Raw genomic sequence first — 12224 nt, 5'->3', positions numbered from 1 at the left:
TATAGAGGTTCAGTATTAGCATCATTGTAGTGTTGTATAGAGGTTCAGTATTAGCATCATTGTAGTGTTGTATAGAGGTTCAGTATTAGCATCATTGTAGTGTTGTATAGAGGTTCAGTATTAGCATCATTGTAGTGTTGTATAGAGGTTCAGTATTAGCATCATTGTAGTGTTGTATAGAGGTTCAGTATTAGCATCATTGTAGTGTTGTATAGAGGTTCAGTATTAGCATCATTGTAGTGTTGTATAGAGGTTCAGTATTAGCAATGTTGTGCTGCTATTTTATTGACTTGGCCAAAGCTTTTGATACTGTAAACCATTCCATTCATGTGGGCCGGCTAAGGAGTATTGGTATCCCTGAGGTTCTTTGGCCTGGTTTGCTAATTACCTCTCTCAAAGAGTGCAGTGTACAGAGTCAGAAAATCTGCTGTCTCAGCCACTGCCTGTCACCAAGGGAGTACCCCAAGGCTCAATCCTAGGCCCCACGCTCTTCTCAATTTACATCAACAACATAGCTCAGGCAGTAGGAATCTCTCTCATCCATTTATATGCAGATGATACAGTCTTATACTCAGCTGGCCCCTCCCTGGATTTTGGGTTAAATGCTCTACAACAAAGATTTCTTAGTGTCTAACAAGCTTTCTCTACCCTTAACCTTGTTCTGAACACCTCCAAAATAAATGTAATGTGGTTTGGTAAGAAGAATGCCCCTCTCCCCACCAGTGTGAATTCTACCTCTGAGGGTTTAGAGCTCGAGGTAGTCACCTCATACAAGTACTTGGGAGTCTGGCTAGACGGTACACTGTCCTTCTCCCCACACATATCAAAGCGGCAGGCTAAAGTTAAATCTAGGCTTGGTTTCCTCTATCGTAATCACTCCTCTTTCACCCCAGCTGCCAAACTAACCCTGATTCAGATGACCACCCTACCCATGCTTGAATATGGAGACATAATTTACAGATCGGCAGGTAAGGGTGATCTCAAGCGGCTAGATGTGCTTTACCGTTCGGCCATCAGATTTGCCACTGCACTCTATACTCCTCTGTAAACTGGTCATTTCTGTATACCCGTCGCAAGACCCAGTAGTTGATGCTTATTTATAAAAACCTTCTTAGACCTCACTCCCCCCTATCTGAGATATCTACTGCAGCCCTCATCCTCCACATACAACACCCGTTCTGCCAGTCACATCCTGCTAAAGGTCCCCAAAGCACACACATCCCTGGGTCGCTCGTCTTTTCAGTTCACTGCAGCTAGCGACTGGAACGAGCTGCAACAAACACTCAAACTGAACAGTTTTATCTCAATCTCTTCATTCAAAGACTCAATCATGGACACTCTTACTGACAGTTGTGGCTGCTTTGCGTGACGTATTGTTGTCTCTACCTTTTTGACCTTTGTGCTGTTGTCTGTGCCCAATAATGTATGTACCATGTTTTGTGCTGCTACCATGTTGTGTTGCTACCATGCTGTGTTGTCATGTGTTCCTGCTTTGCTATGTTGTCGTCTTAGGTCTCTCTTTATGTAGTGTTGTGTTGTCTCTTGTCGTGATATGGATTTTATCGTAAACTCAGCAAAAAAAAGAAATGTCCCATTTTCAGGACCCTGTCTTTCAAAGATAATTCGTAAAAATACAAATAACTTCACAGATCTTCATTGTAAAGGGTTTAAACACTGTTTCCTATGCTTGTTCAATGAACCATAAACAATTAATGAACATGCACCTGTGGAACGGTCATTAAGATTCTAACAGCTTACAGAAGGTAGGCAATTAAGGTCACAGTTATGAAAACTTAGGGCACTAAAGAGGCCTTTCTACTGACTCTGAAAAACACCAAAAGAAAGATGCCCAGGGTCCCTGCTCATCTGTGTGAACGTGCCTTAGGCATGTTCCAAGGAGGCATGAGGACTGCAGATGTGGCCAGGGCAATAAATTGCAATGTCCGTACTGTGAGACGCCTAAGACAGCGCTACAGGGAGACAGGAAGGACAGCTGATCGTCCTCACAGTGGCAGACCACGTGTAACACCTGCACAGGATCGGTACAGCTGAACATCACACCTGTGGAACAGGTACAGGATGGCAACAACAACTGCCCAAGTTACACCAGGAATGCACAATCCCTCCATCAGTGCTCAGACTGTCCGCAATAGGCTGAGAGAGGCTGGACTGAGGGCTTGTAGGCCTGTCGTAAGGCAGGTCCTCACCAGACATCACCGGCAACAACGTGCTCTTCACTGACGAGTCACGGTATTGTCTCACCAGGGGTGATGGTCGGATTCGCGTTTATCGTCGAAAGAATGAGCATTACACCGAGGCCTGTACTCTGGAGCGGGATCAATTTGGAGGTGGAGGGTCCGTCATGGTCTGGGGCGGTGTGTCACAGCATCATCGGACTGAGCTTGTTGTCATTGCAGGCAATCTCAACGCTGTGCGTTACAGGGAAGACATCCTCCTCCCTCATGTGGTACCCTTCCTGCAGGCTCATCCTGACATGACCCTCCAGCATGACAATGCCACCAGCCATACTGCTCGTTCTGTGCGTGATTTCCTGCAAGACAGGAATGTCAGTGTTCTGCCATGACCAGCGAAGAGCCCGGATCCCATTGAGCACTTCTGGGACCTGTTGGATCGGAGGGTGACGGCTAGAGCCATTCCCCCCAGAAATGTCCGGGAACTTGCAGGTGCCTTGGTGGAAGAGTGGGGTAACATCTCACAGCAAGAACTGGCAAATCTGGTGCAGTCCATCAGGAGGAGATGCACTGCAGTGCTTAATGCAGCTGGTGGCCACACCAGATACTGACTGTTACTTTTGATTTTGACCCCCTTTGTTCAGGGACACATGATTCCATTTCTGTTAGTCACATGTCTGTGGAACTTGTTCAGTTTATGTCTCAGTTGTTGAATCTTATGTTCATACAAATATTTACACATGTTAAGTTTGCTGACAATAAACGCAGTTGACAGAGAGAGGACGTTTCTTTTTTTGCCCGTCCCCGCAGGAGGCATTTTGCCTTTTGGTAGGCCATCATTGTAAATAATAATTTGTTCTTAACTGACTTGCCTAGTTAATTAAAGGTAAAAAAATGAAATGAAATTAGCATCATGGTAGTGTTGCATAGAGTTTCAGTATTGTATTGGTCACATACACATGGTTAGCAGATGTTATTGTGAGTGTAGGAAAATGCTTGTGCTTCTAGTTCCGACAGAGCGGCAATATCTAACAAGTAATCTAACAATTCAACAACTACCTAATACACACAAATCTAAAGGAATGGAATAAGAATATATACATATAAATATATGGATGAGCAATGACAGAGCGGCATAGGCAACATGCAATAGATGGTATAGAATACAGTATATACATATGGAGATGAGCAATGCAAGATATGTAAACATTATTAAAGTGGCATTAAAGTGACTAGTGATTCATTTATTAACGTGCCCAATGATTTCAAGTCTGTATGTAGGCAGCAGCCTCTGTTAGTGATGGCTATTTAACAGTCTGATGGCCTTGAGATAGATGCTGTTTTTGAGTCTCTCGGTCCCAGCTTTGATGCACCTGTACAGACCTCGCCTTCTGGATGGTAGTGGGGTGAACAGGCAGTGGCTCGGGTGGTTGTTGTCCTTGATCTTTTTGGCCTTCCTGTGACATCAGGTGCTGTAGGTGTCCTGGAGGGAAGGTAGTTTGCCCTCGGTGATGCTTTGTGCAGACCTCACTACCCTCTGGAGAGCCCTGCGGTTGCGGGCGGTGCAGTTGCCATACCATGTGGTGATACAGCCCGACAGGATGCTCTCAGTTGTGCACCTGTAAAGGTTAGTGAAGGTTTTAGATGACAAGTCAAATTTCTTCAGCCTCCGGAGGTTGGAGAGGCGCTGTTGAGCCTTCACCACACTGACTGTGTGGTTGGACCATTTCAATTTGTCCGTGACGCAGAGGAACTTTAAAAAAAACTTTTCACCTTCTCCACTGCTGTCCCGTCGATGTGTCTAGGGGGCTGCTCCCTCTGCTGTTTCCTGAAGTCCACGATCATCTCCTTTGTTTTGTTGACGTTGAGTGAGAGGTTGTTTTCCTGACACCACACTCCCAGAGCCCTCACCTCCTCCCTGTAAGCGGTCTTGTCATTGTTTGTAATCAAGCCCACTACTGTTGTGTCGTCTGCAAACTTGATGATTGAGTTGGAGGCGTGCATGGCCAAGCAGTCATGGGTGAACAGGGAGTACAGGAGAGGGCTGAGAACGCACCCTTGTGGGGCCCCAGTGTTGAGGATCAGTGAAGTGGAGATGTTGTTTCCTACCTTCACCACCTGGGGGTGGCCCGTCAGGAAGTTCAGCACCGAATTGCACAGGGCGGTGTTGAGACCCAGGGCCTCAAACTTAATGATGAGCTTGGAGGGTACCATGGTGTTGAATGCTGAGCTGTAGTCAATGAACAGCATTCTTACATACAGTGAGGAGAACAAGTATTTGATACACTGCCGATTTTGCAGGTTTTCCTACTTAAAGCATGTAGAGGTCTGTCATTTTTTATCATAGGTACACTTCAACTGTGAGAGACGGAATCTATAACAAAAATCCAGAAAATCACATTGTATGATTTTTAAGTAATTCATTTGCATTTTATTGCATGACATAATTATTTGATCACCTACCAACCAGTAAGAATTCCGGCTCTCACAGACCTGTTAGTTTTTCTTTAAGAAGCCCTCCTGTTCTCCACTCATTACCTGTATTAACTGCACCTGCTTGAACTCGTTACCTGTATAAAAGACAACTGTCCACACAATCAAACAGACTCCAACCTCTCCACAACGGCCAAGACCAGAGAGCTGTGTAAGGACATCAGGGATAAAATTGTAGACCTGCACAAGGGCTGGGCTACAGGACAATAGGCAAGCAGCTTGGTGAGAAGGCAACAACTGTTGGTGCAATTATTAGAAAATGGAAGAAGTTCAAGATGACGGTCAATCACCCTCGGTCTGGGGCTCCATGCAAGATCTCACCTCGTGGGGCATCAATGATCATGAGGAAGGTGAGGGATCAGCCCAGAACTACACGGCAGGACCTGGTCAATGACCTGAAGAGAGCTGGGACCACAGTCTCAAAGAAAACCATTAGTAACACACTACAGCATCATGGATTAAAATCCTGCAGCGCACGCAAGGTCCACCTGCTCAAGCCAGCGCATGTCCAGGCCCGTCTGAAGTTTGCCAATGACCATCTGGATGATCCAGAGGAGGAATGGGATAAGGTAATGTGGTCTGATGAGACAAAAATAGAGCTTTTTGGTCTAAACTCCACTCGCCGTGTTTGGAGGAAGAAGAAGGATGAGTACAACCCCAAGAACATCATCCCAACCGTGAAGCATGGATGCTTTTCTGCAAAGGGGACAGGACGACTGCACCGTATTGAGGGGAGGATGGATGGGGCCATGTATCGCGAGATCTTGGCCAACAACCTCCTTCCCTCAGTAAGAGCATTGAAGATGGGTCGTGGCTGGGTCTTCCAGCGTGACAACGACCCGAAACACACAGCCAGGGCAACTAAGGAGTGGCTCCGTAAGAAGCATCTCAAGGTCCTGGAGTGGCCTAGCCAGTCTCCAGACCTGAAGCAATAGAAAATCTTTGGAGGGAGCTGAAAGTCCGTATTGCCCAGCGACAGCCCCGAAACCTGAAGGATCTGGAGAAGGTCTGTATGGAGGAGTGGGCCAAAATCCCTGCTGCAGTGTGTGCAAACCTGGTCAAGAACTACAGGAAACATTTGATCTCTGTAATTGCAAACAAAGGTTTCTGTACCAAATATTAAGTTCTGCTTTTCAGATGTATCAAATACTCATGTCACGCAATAAAATGCAAATGAATTACTTAAAAATCATACAATGTGATTTTCTGGATTTTTGTTTTAGATTCCGTCTCTCACAGTTGAAGTGTCCCCACGGGGAAAAAAATGTATGAAATGTATGCATTCCCTACTGTAAGTCGCTCTGGATAAGAGCGTCTGCTAAATTACTAAAATGTAAATGTACCTATGATAAAATTTACAGACCTCTACATGCTTTGTAAGTAGGAAAACCTGCAAAATCGGCAGTGTATCAAATACTTGTTCTCCCCACTGTAGGTATTCTTCTTGTCCAGATGGGATAGGGCAGTGTGCAGTGTGATGGCGATTGCATCGTTTGTGGACCTATTTGGGTGGTAAGCAAATTGAAGTGGGTCTAGGGTGACCGGTAAGGTGGAGGTGATATGATCCTTGACTCTCAAAGCACTTCATGATGATAGAATTAAGTGCTAATTGGCGTGAGTCATTAAGTTCAATTATCTTTGCCTTCTAGGGTACAGGAACAATGGTGGCCATCTTGAAGTATGTGTGGACAGCAGACTGGGATAGGGAGCGATTGAATATGTCCGTAAACACACCAGCCAGCTGGTTTGCACATGCTCTGAGGAAGCGGCTAGGGATGTCGTCTGGGCTAGCAGCCTTGCGAGGGTTAACACGTTTATATTTCTTACTAACGTTGGCCATGGAGAAGGAGAGCCCACAGTCCTTGGTAGTGGGCCGCGTCGGTGGCACTGTATTATCCTCAAAGCTGGCAAAGCTGTTTAGTTTGTCTGGAAGCAAGATGTTGGTGACCGTGACGTGGCTGGTTTTCCTTTTGTGGTTTGTCTGTAGACCTTGCCACATACGTCTCGTGTCTGAGCCGTTGAATTGTCTCTATACTAACATTTCATTTGATTGCCTTGCGGAGAGAATAACTACACTGTTTGTATTCAACCATATTCCCAGTCACCTTTCTATGTTTAAATGCTGTGGTTTGCACTTTCAGTTTTGCACGAATGCTGCCATTTATCCATAGTTTTTGGTTAGGGTAATTTTTAATAGTCACAGTGGGTACAACATCTCTTATACACTTCCTTATAAACTCCCTCACCAAATCAGCGTATACGTCGATATTATTCTCTGAGGCTACCCGGAACATGTCCCAGTCCGCGTGATCAAAACAATCTTGAAGCGTGGATTCCGATTGGTCAAACCAGCGTTGAATAGTCCTTAGCACGAGTACATCCTGCTTGAGTTTCTGCCTATAGAAATGGAGGAGCAAAATGGAGTCGTGGTCAGATTTTCCGAAAGGAGGACGGAGGAGAGCCTTGTATGCATCACGGAAGTTAGAGCAGCAGTGATCCGGTGTTTTACCGGCGCGAGTGCTACAGTCAATACGCTGATAGAATTTAGGTAGTCTTGTTCTCAAATTTGCTTTGTTAAAATCCCCAGCTACAATAAATGTAGCCTCAGGATATATGGTTTTTAAAATAAAGTCCAGTGAAGGTCCTTGAAGGCCGTCGTGGTATTGGCTTGAGGGTGGATATACACGACTGTGACAATAACGAGGAGAATTCTCTTGGGAGATAATACGGTTGGTATTTGATTGTGAGGAATTCTAGGTCGGGTGAGAAGGAGGACTTGAGTTCCTGTATGTTGTTACAATTGCACCATGCGTCCTTAATCATGAAACATACACCCCCGCCCTTCTTCTTGGAAAGATGTTTATTCCTGTCGGCGTGACACACAAAGAATCCAGGTGGCTGTACCGACTCCAACAGCATATACCCAGAGAGCCACGTGTCCGTGAATCAGAGGAAGTTACAATCCCCAATGTCTCTCTGGAAAGCAAGCCTTGCCCTAATTTCATCTACCTTGTTATTTAGAGACTGGACATTAGTGAGTAATATACTTGGAAGCGGTGGGTGGTGTGCGCGCAAACGAAGTCTGACCTGAAGACTGCTCCCTCTACCTCTTCTCTGGCTGCATTGTTTTGGGTCAGCCTTTGGAATCAGTGCAAATGCCCTGGGTGGTTCGGACAAAGGATCAGCTTCGGGAAAGTCGTATTCCTGGTCGTGGTGCTGATAAATTGACGTTACTCTGATATCCAATAGTTCTTCACGGCTGTATGTATTAACACTTAAGATTTATGGGCTAACAATGTAAGAAATAATACATAAATTAACAAAATAATGAAAAGTTTCCTTAGGACTAGAAGCAAGGCAGCCCTCTGTCGGTGGCATTTTGGGATTAGCATCATGGTAGTGTTGTATAGAGGTTCAGTATTAGCATTATGGTAGTGATGTATACATTGTGTTAACAATGGCACCATCTCGGAGTAATGACCTAGTGGTTAGAGCGTTGGGCCAGTAACCAAAAGGTTGTTGGATCGAAGCCCCGAACTGACAAGGTAAAAATCTGTCGTTCTGCCCCTGAACAAGGCAGTTAACCCACTGTTCCCCGGTAGGCAGTCATTGTAAATAAGAATTTGTTCTTCACCTCACCAGGGTAGGGGGCAGCATTCAGAATTTTGGATGAAAAGCGTGGCCAAAGTAAACTGCTTGCTACTCAGGTCCAGAAGCTAGGATACGCATATAATTCGTAGATTTGGATAGAAAACACTCTAAAGTTTCCAAAACTGTTACAATAATGTCTGTGAGTATAACAGAACTGATATGGCAGGCGAAAACCTGAGGAAAATCCATCCAGGAAGTGTTTTTATTTTGAAATACCTGTTTTTCCATTGAAAGCCTATCCACCATTCAAAGACTTATGATGCAGTTCACGATCCCTATGGCTTCCACTACATGTGGCCAGTCTTTAGGCATTGTTTCAGGCTTTTACTCTGAAAAATTAGGGAGAAACACCACTTTCAATGAGTGGACAGTGGAAATTTCCAGACATGACTCCAGCATGTGACCAGGAGCGTGCCTTTCTTGTTTCTCCTTTTCTATTGACGAAGCTATTGTCCGGTTGAAATATGATCGACTATTTATGACAAAAACAACCTGAGGATTGATTATAAACATCATTTTAAATATGTTTCTACGAACTTTTATGGTACTTTTTAGATTTTTCATCTGCATGCTGTGACCGCGCTTTGTTCCAATGGATTACTGAACAAAACGCACCAACAAAACGGAGGTTTTTGGACAAAAAGAGGGACATTATCGAACAAAACAAACATTTATTGTGTAACATAGATTCTTGGGAGTGCTTCCATATGAAGATCATCAAAGGTAAGTGATACATTTTATCGCTATTTCTGACTTTTGTTACTCCTCTTCTTGGCTGCTAACTGTTTGTAATGATTTGTCTGCTGGGTGCTGTTCTCAGATAATTGCATGGTTTGCTTTCGCTGTAAAGCCTTTTTGAAATCTGACACAGTGGTTGGATTAACAAGAAGTGTATCTTTAAACTGGTGTATAACATTTGTATCTTTTATGTACGTTTATTATGAGAATATCTGTTTTGTTGAGTTTCACGCTCTGCAATTTCACCGGATGTTGTTTGAGACAGTGGATTACTGAACAAAACGCACTAACAAAACTGAGAATTTTGGATATAAAAAGGGACTTGATCGAACAAAACTAACATTTATTGGGTAACTGGGAGACGTGTGAGTGTAACCATATGAAGATCATCAAAGGTAAGTGATTAATTTTATCGCTATTTCTGACTTTTGTTGCTCGTCTACTTGGCTGGTAACGGTTTGTAATGATTTGTCTGCTGGGTGCTGTTCTCAGATAATCGCATGGTTTGCTTTCGCCGTAAAGTATTTTTTAAATCTGACACCGTGGTTGGATTAACAAGAAGTTCATCTTTAAATCGATGTATAACACTTGTTATATGTTTTATGAATTTTTATAATGAGTATTTCTGTTTTTGAATTTGGCGCTCTGCAATTTCACTGGATGTTGGCCAGGTGGGACGGTAGGGTCCCACACCCCCTAGAGAGGTTAACTGACTTGCCTAGTTAAAGAAATAAAAATTAAAAGTAGTGGTGATAGTCTTATCAGAGCAGTCATTGACCCTAGTCTTATCAGAGCAGTCATTGACCCTAGTCTTATCAGAGCAGTCATTAACCCTAGTCTTATCAGAGCAGTCATTGACCCTAGTCTTATCAGAGCAGTCATTAACCCTAGTCTTATCAGAGCAGTCATTAACCCTAACCCATAAAATTCCACCTTTATAATAAAGCATTCCATGCATCTATCATCACATTTGCAGACTAAGAAAGCATACTATTACTAATGTGATGATTAGATTGGATACTCATAATTGAGCCTAATAATATAACTCAATCACTATTGGCTGAGTAAGTAGTGGCGTAGTGTAGTCCTAGGCTATATCAGGTATAGTGCATTCAGAAAGTATTCAGACCACTTCCCTTTTACCACATTTTGTTACGTTAGTCTCATTCTAAAATGGATCAAATAATTTTTTCCCCCCTCATCAATCTACACACAATAACCCATAATGAAAAAGCAAAAACAGGCTTAAAAATGTTTGCAAATTTATTCAAAATAAAAAACAAATACCTTATTTAGATAAGTATTCAGACCCTTTGCTATGAGACATGAAATTGAGCTCAGGTGCATCTTGTTTCCATTGATCATCCTTGAGATGTTTCTACAACTTGGGAGTCCACCTGTGGTATATTCAATTGATTGGTCAGGATTTGGAAAGGCACACACCTGTCTATATAAGGTTCGACAGTTAAAAGTTGTTGTGACTATCATTAATGTGATGACATGATATTCATCAAATAATTACCTAACGTTTAATTATTACCTGATTAAATGAATCATGTAACAATTCAATCATTAGGAATCTGGGGCACCACGGGAAAAGTTTGTTTAATGAGTTACCGTTTCCCGAATTAACTGAAGAACATATCAATATCATACCAGTCATCAATCCATCATTTCCTCATATCAGTCTCATTCTGAATGTTGCTGACTCCATAAATCTGCACAAACCCGTGTCTCATTGTTTACTTCGTACCACACAAATTGATCTGATGATTTACTTACTAACAAGCTAAATGATAACATAAGATAAACATACACGGTATAGGTTATTGATTAGAAACTTAATACGATGACAACAAGTCCCTAGCGGACCAACACAATATGACACGTGTTACACAAGATGGAGATTTAAAGAAAGAGAGTGAGAGAGAAATAACTCTTGGATACATTTGTAAACAACGCTTAGTTTATCCCTAATACCTTGCCCCGAACTGCCGCTCTTATGGGTAAGAAGTGTAATGCATGTATTTACGTGTTGAAGGTCTCCGTTTGGTATCGCTGTTGGGCCCAGGCCTTCGTGGGCCAAGTTCCGCTTAGTGAGAGAGATTCGACGTAGGCCTTGTTCTTTGGATGGCCGTCTCCTTCGTTCTCAGGTGTAAGTGACTGATTGTCCACAAAATGTCACAATGTCCTTTCCCTTAGTTGTCTGTTTCCTTGTACTTGTTCTGGAAGAGTGGTCTTCTGAGGACGGCTAATCAGCCATGTAGCTGATCCCAGCTTGGGGATGAAAGCAGAGTAGACAAACAATGACTTGAAGAGAATAGCCGGATGGCCCTGCTTAAATTCACCTTCGTAGATACAGTACTCAACCGTAGCATTGATTGTTAAGAGGTTTTATTTGTCTTCAACCTCGTGTTGCGTTTTGGGGTCGTGACTAATTGCAGACCTCGGCTGCAGTGCGTGGTCATCCTAGTCTGGTATGTTAATTCTTAACTAAAATGCTTTATACCCTCGGGTAGAAAGAGGTGTTTCCGTCTTGCTGGCAGGCTCTCTGGGTTCCCTGGGGCGTAACTAGTTATGAGGCAAGGTATCACAATTTACTATGATCTGATAGACAACTAAAATCACAGTCTCATCGTCACAAAAACACTCTTTAATCTGGATATTTTCTACACAACGTAAAGTATGTAAACATTATGAAAACTCTTCAAGTTAATGTTTGTCATAATGTCTTCATTTACCTTTTAATGACATCACAAAACTAATTTCACATTCCATCTCTTATCATTACCAGCATTCAAAGAATGAAATAGTGTCCCCGTGTCCATTGTTTGATGTGGTAGTTTTGGGCTGTAAACTCCAGTCGCCCAAGCTAGAGCACAAAGGAATTATCTGCTGTCTTACCATTTACAATGGGTATAAGGTGTCATAAAACCCCCATCCCAATCCCTCTCCCCCCTCTGTGTGAGAGAGAGAGAGAGTTCTGTAGAGCTGATACACTGTAACCTGATCCTTTGGATCCTCACAGGAGAGTCATGACACTGTGCATGTCAGAACAAAAACCAAGCCATGAGGTCAACGGAATTGTCCGTAAAGCTACAAGACAGGATTGTGTCGAGGCACAGATCTGGGGAAAGGTACTACATTTTT

At 43.3% G+C, this 12224-nt stretch overlaps 1 protein-coding gene across 2 annotated transcripts in view; it reads right to left on the bottom strand.

Annotated features, from left to right (window-relative positions):
• LOC115207246 (probable E3 ubiquitin-protein ligase makorin-2) overlaps positions 1 to 12224 on the bottom strand; it is a 52728-nt gene that overhangs the window by 2176 nt on the left and 38328 nt on the right. The gene's annotated exons all lie outside the window — the stretch shown is intronic.

Source organism: Salmo trutta, chromosome 14, assembly GCF_901001165.1.
Source record: "Salmo trutta chromosome 14, fSalTru1.1, whole genome shotgun sequence".
Taxonomy (NCBI): domain Eukaryota; kingdom Metazoa; phylum Chordata; class Actinopteri; order Salmoniformes; family Salmonidae; genus Salmo; species Salmo trutta.
The sequence above is the reverse complement of the archived record's forward strand: the minus strand, read 5'-3'. Positions and strand labels throughout refer to the sequence as shown.